The following is a 5,868-nucleotide window of genomic DNA, read 5'->3' as shown; positions in this document are numbered from 1 at the left end:
GAATAGAGAGCAGCCCAGACATAGGAATACAGTCAAGTGACCTTTGAAACAGGAGCAGAAGCGATTCAATGGAGAAAGGATAATCTGTTCAACAAATAGCTCTGGAACAACTGGATATCCACATGCAAAAAAAGAATGATAAGCAGATTGTATATCTTTACAAAAATTTACTTAAAATGGATCATTCCCTTGAATGTAAATGCAAGACTATTAACTAGAAGACAGCATAGGAGAAAACCCAAATTACCTTGAGCTTGGCAATGACTTCTTAAATACAACAAAAGCATGACAAATGAAAGAAAAAATTGATAAATTGGATTTCATTAAAATTAAAAACTTCTGGTCTGCCAAAAACACCGTTGAGAGAATGAAAAGACAGGCTACAGACCTGTAGAAAATTGATCTGAGCACTACATGAATCCATGGGATGGTTATCCACAGTGGCTAACCACAACTAGGTGATAACTACACACCTAAACAAAGTACCTTAAAATGTTTGGTGTTAGAGGGTGGAGGAACAATGCCAACAACAAAATATCGTGCAAATGCAAACATAAAAGAGCAGTTTTAAAACTAATATTAGGAATCATAAAAAATAAAAATAGTTTCACTTTAGAACTATTAAGGCCAACGATCAACAGAGAAATTATAAATGATATATGTTCATATAAGTTATGCAATAAAGAGCAATAGTTCTATTAAGTGAAAAATTAAATAACATAAAAAGAAATGACAAAAATATAACATGAGTGGGAAATTTTTAACATACTTTTTTCATTGTTTACACACTAAATATACACAGTCATGTGTAGACATAGAGCAGGGGTTAGCAAATGTGTAAGTTTATAAAGGGATAGATAGTAAATACCTTAGACTTTGGAGCTATGTGGTCTCTATTGCAATTGCTTCACTCTGCTATTGCTTGAAAGCAGCCACAGAGAGTGTGTAAACAAACTGGTATGACTATGATCTACTAAAACTTTATAAAACATTTTCCAGCTGGATTTGGCCAGCAGACAGTACTTTGCCACCCCTAATATAGAGTCTCTGAATAATATCAATAAAAATGTCAATCTCAACTGTATGTTTTGGCTATTATACACGTGTGTGCACACAAGTAAAACTCTACACCCTTCACATGGAGACTACAACTTTTCAAACACTGTGGTTCATGTACTGCATTTTAAAGAACAATTTCATTTAGAAATAGAAGGGACCCAATTTGTTCAGCACAATTTAATATCACATAAATAGCAAAAGTAGAAATTTTTTAAAAAGTAAGCAATTAGTTTTTAAAAGCTCTCAATCACTCTTGAGCCAAGCAAATTCATGTATCTAATGTAGAATATCTAGAAGATAATACCAATGAAATGATATAGATCAAACCAGCACCAGACACCTAAGCTGTGAGCTAAAGTTAAAAATGTTCTAAGAGAAAATCCATCCAAAGCTTTAACTTTTTCATTTTCAATCAACAAAGAATAGAAATGGAACAATTTCACTAAATTAATTACTACTTACAAATAGAGGGTCTGGATAGATCCTAGCTAATAGTTGTAGAACAGTCAAACCCAGGAAACAGCACTATGACAGAATTATATTACTTTCTATGAATGAAATCTCTCTCTGCAAGAGTGTGCTATGTTTCTCATGACTGTGAGTCTAAGAGGAAATGCAGGACTCCACCCCACAGCCCACTCCAAACTCCCATCCTAAGACACCTGCTGAAAGGTTTAACAATGATTTATATATGTGCTGAGGGGATCACAGAAGCCAGATGGTCAATATGATCACATATAATTCTATTTGCAAAGGTGAGCAGACAAGCAAAAATCACCAGACATATGAAGAAAATGAGCTGCTTTATTAAAGAAGGCTGCTCAACTGAGAAGTCATAGTAAATACTATCCAATGAAACAATTTATTTGAGACACTGGAAATCACAATGGAAAAGATATACATATCTCCATATTTTTCAGGAGATTTGCGTATCATTTGAATACTAATAAAATAAGAACAGCTTCTTTTGGCAAAGGAGAAATTAAAATAAATACATATTAAAATTTAAATTACAAAAAAAAATTAAGCATGAATATCAAAATGGACAGAATTGCAAATTGAATTAATGAAAAGATGGCTAAGTCTCCAAAACTGAAATAAGAAAGAGGAATATGGATGTGTGCAATATAAAAGACAACTCTAGATTCTAGAAAAAAAAATGTGAATAAAAAATTTTACTGTAAACTAAATTCTTATTTATTATTAAGGAAAAAAGGAAGATTTTCAGACATGTAAAACCTCAGAAGGATATACTCACAGATCTTTCTGAAAAAAGTTATCTCATGTTAGTACTTGAGTGGAAAAATCATTAGTACCTACAGTTATCGTCTAGTTTGGTGGTTTGGGGGAGACTGGAAGGACAGAAGGGCTGGGGAAAGGAGAACCACTTTGCCCCATCAACCTGACAGTTCCATGGGGTTGAGGTCCCCCTCATGTTGGCTAGTTTAAGGCAGTAACCATCAGGAAAGAATGGTTGCTTCTCCTCGCCCCGCCATGGAGATGGAAATAGAGTGAGGAAGGGTTCCAAAATGGCAATAAATTCCAAGAGCTCAGGAGAGACAGTAAAATCATAACTTCAGTTTACTCCAATGAATGAGAGGCACACATGTATAAGGAAGAGAGAGGAAACAAGATAGTTTAAAGATGAAGGATGAATGAATGGGCGAGTGGATGAACGGATAACCCAACAGATGTACATATATGCATATTAATAGGATATATTCTGGATGCAAAGCTTAGATATGATTTGTGTGGATTTTGTTTTTACTTTTAAATTTCTCTATTGCTTGTAAGTATTATAATCATCTATTTCTTTCGTTATAAGAAAAAAATTCTGTAGCTTTAAAATAGAAAGTTAATACTTCCTTTCTCTAAGCCTAGCATAGTTTAAAAATTACATTAAAAGTCCTCCTCCTCTGCTCGCTTCGGCAGCACATATACTAAAATTGGAATGTACAGAGAAGATTAGCATCTTCCTTCCCCTGCGCAAGGAAGACCCGCAAATTTGTGAAGCATTCCATATTTTTTTGGTGATGGGGGCATTCTAGTAAACATAATGTTCCTCATGTAATTGTAGATTAATGATACCAAAATTAAAAAATTAATTAATTAAAAAAAGTCCTCCTAATCAACTTGATAAAGAACATCTATAGAAAACCTATAGCTGACATCATATTGAATAGTGAGAAATTAGAAGCTTTTCCAATAAGATCAGGAACAAGGCAAGAATGTTCCTTCTCACCACCCCTTCCCAATATTATACTAGAAGCCCAAACGAATGCAATAGAAAAGGAAAAAAGAGGTACACAGACTAGAAAGGCAGAAATAAAAGTATTGTTGTCCACAAATGACATGGTTGTCTATGTAGAAAATAAAAAAGAATCAAAGGTAATATACAAAAGTCAATTGTTTCCATACCAACAATGAGCAAATGGGATTTTAAATTAAAAACAAGGCCATTTATATTAACACGCACAAAAATGAAATATTAAGACATAAATCTAACAAAAAATGTGCGAGATCTATATGAGAAAAATTAGAAGTCTCTGATGAAAGGAATGAAGAAAGAACTAAATGAATAGAGAGATATTCCATTACCATGGAAAGGCAGACTCAATATTTTCAAGTATCTGTTCTTCCCAACTTGATCTGTAGATTCAACATGTAACCAATCAAAAATCCAGGAAGTTATTTTGCAGATATTCACAAACTGATTCTAAAATTTATATGGTAATTCAAAAAATTCAGAATAGGCAACACAATATTGAAAGAGAAGAACAGAGTTGAAGGACTGACACTACATAACTTCAAGCCTTATTATAAAACTACAGTAATCAAGAAAGTGTGGTATAGGTGAAAGACTGGACACATAAATAGAATAAAGAGCCAAAAAATAGTTATATAGATAAGTATAGTCAGTTGATCCTTTACACAAGAGCAAATATAATACAATAGAACAAAGACAATCTTTTCAATAAATTGTGTTAGACCATGTTGGTATCCATAGGCCAACATGAATATAGACATAGACTTAATGACCTTCATAAATATTAACTCAGAATGGATAACAGACTAAACATAAAATGCAAAACTATAAAACTCCAAGATGGCAACACAGCAGAAAACTTAGATGACTCTTTAGATACAACGCAAAAGGCATGACCCATGACAAAAACAAGATAAGCTGGACTTTATTGAAATTACAGTCTTTCACTATGCAAAAGGCACTGCTGAAATAATGAGAAGCCTGGCACAGACAGGGAGAAAATATTTGCAAATGACATATCAGATAAAGGACTTACCTAAAATATACAGAGTTCTTAAAGCTCAATAAGAAAACAACCTAACAAGATGGATAAATGATCTTAACAGACATTTCACCAAAGAAGATACACAAATAGCAATAAGCATATGAAAAGATGCTCCACATCCTATGTCATCAGGAGAACGCAAATTAAAATGAGACACCACTGTACACCTATTAGAATGGCCAGGTTCTGGAGGACTGACAACAAATGCTGGCAAGGATGCAGAGCAGCGGGAACTCTGTTCCATTGCTGGTGGAGGTGAAAAATGATGCAGTCACTTTGGAAGACAGTTTGGCAGATTCTTACAAAACTAAACATCCTCTTATCATACAAATCAGCAATTGCACTCCTTCGTATTTACCTAAATGGATTGAAAAATGTAAGTCCACACAAAGTCTTAGGTGCCTAATGTTTATAGCTGCTTTATTCATAATTGCCAAAACTTGGAGGCACCCAAGACGCTTTTCAGTAGTTGAATGGATAAACCGTGGTACATCCGGACAGTGGAATATCATTTAATATTACAAAGAAATGAGCTATCAAGTCATAAAAGGACTTGAAGGGAACTTAAATGTATATTACCATGATGAAAGAAAAGGCTATGTAAGTGTGATTCCAACTATATGACATTCTGAAAAAGATAAAACTTCAGAGACAATAAAAGAATCAGTGATTGTCAGAGGTTTAGGGAGAGAAAGGAATATATGGGCAGAACACAGAATTTTTAGGACACTGAGACTGCTTTGTATAATACTAATGGTGGGCACATGTCATATATTTGTCCAAACCCACCAAATGTACAAAACAAAGAGTGAACCACAGTGTAAACTATGGAATTTGGAAAATTACCATGGGTCCCATAGACTCCTTGACTGTAGCAGACGCACTATTCTGGTGAAGGATGCTGATGATGGGTAGGCATGCATGTGTAGGGACAGAAGGTATATGGAAAATCTCTGTACCTTCCATTTAATTTTGCTGTGAACTTAAAATTGCTCTAAAAACTGAAGTCTGTTAAAGAAAAAATCCTCCTCATCGGATAACTCAGACATGACATGAGAGATAATTGCACAACAATATGGTTTAAAAAAGTAAAATTCTTGTTTATGTTTTGATTCAAGACAGTCATATGGCCAGACCAGAATGCACCAAATCCCTAAATCCAAAGCATCTTTATTAGGAAAAATCTTTCCCTGCATATCCTTTCTCCATCTGTTTCTCACTTTCTTTTTTACTTTTTTAAAGGGCTGACAAAGCTGTACTACTTTAAAGGTTTGGAACAATTTACTCCTTGCCAACCCAAGGAAACAATTACTCCAAAAATAGTAGGAAATCCATTTTTGCTGAATGTAAAACATCTTCTCTATTCACAAGTTCAAATAATAAAGCAACCCACAATTGAATTAATCAAAAGCAAATTGTAAAAAAGTGAAGTGGGTGTTCTCTGATATCAGGTTACATTGAAATGTTTTACATAATTTAAAAGTATAAATAAAGTGCC

General features: G+C 33.9%; 1 non-coding gene across 1 annotated transcript; it reads left to right on the top strand.

The window, feature by feature from the left end:
- The first annotated feature begins 2,975 nt into the window (after window positions 1-2,975).
- LOC118969534 (U6 spliceosomal RNA) lies at window positions 2,976-3,086 on the top strand. Its single transcript, XR_005057453.1, has one exon. It is a non-coding gene; the product is annotated as a U6 spliceosomal RNA (small nuclear RNA).
- The last annotated feature ends 2,782 nt before the right edge of the window (window positions 3,087-5,868 follow it).

The sequence above is a fragment of the Manis javanica genome, chromosome 1 (assembly GCF_040802235.1).
Source record: "Manis javanica isolate MJ-LG chromosome 1, MJ_LKY, whole genome shotgun sequence".
Classification (NCBI taxonomy): domain Eukaryota; kingdom Metazoa; phylum Chordata; class Mammalia; order Pholidota; family Manidae; genus Manis; species Manis javanica.
This window is presented reverse-complemented; position numbering and strand designations above follow the sequence as displayed.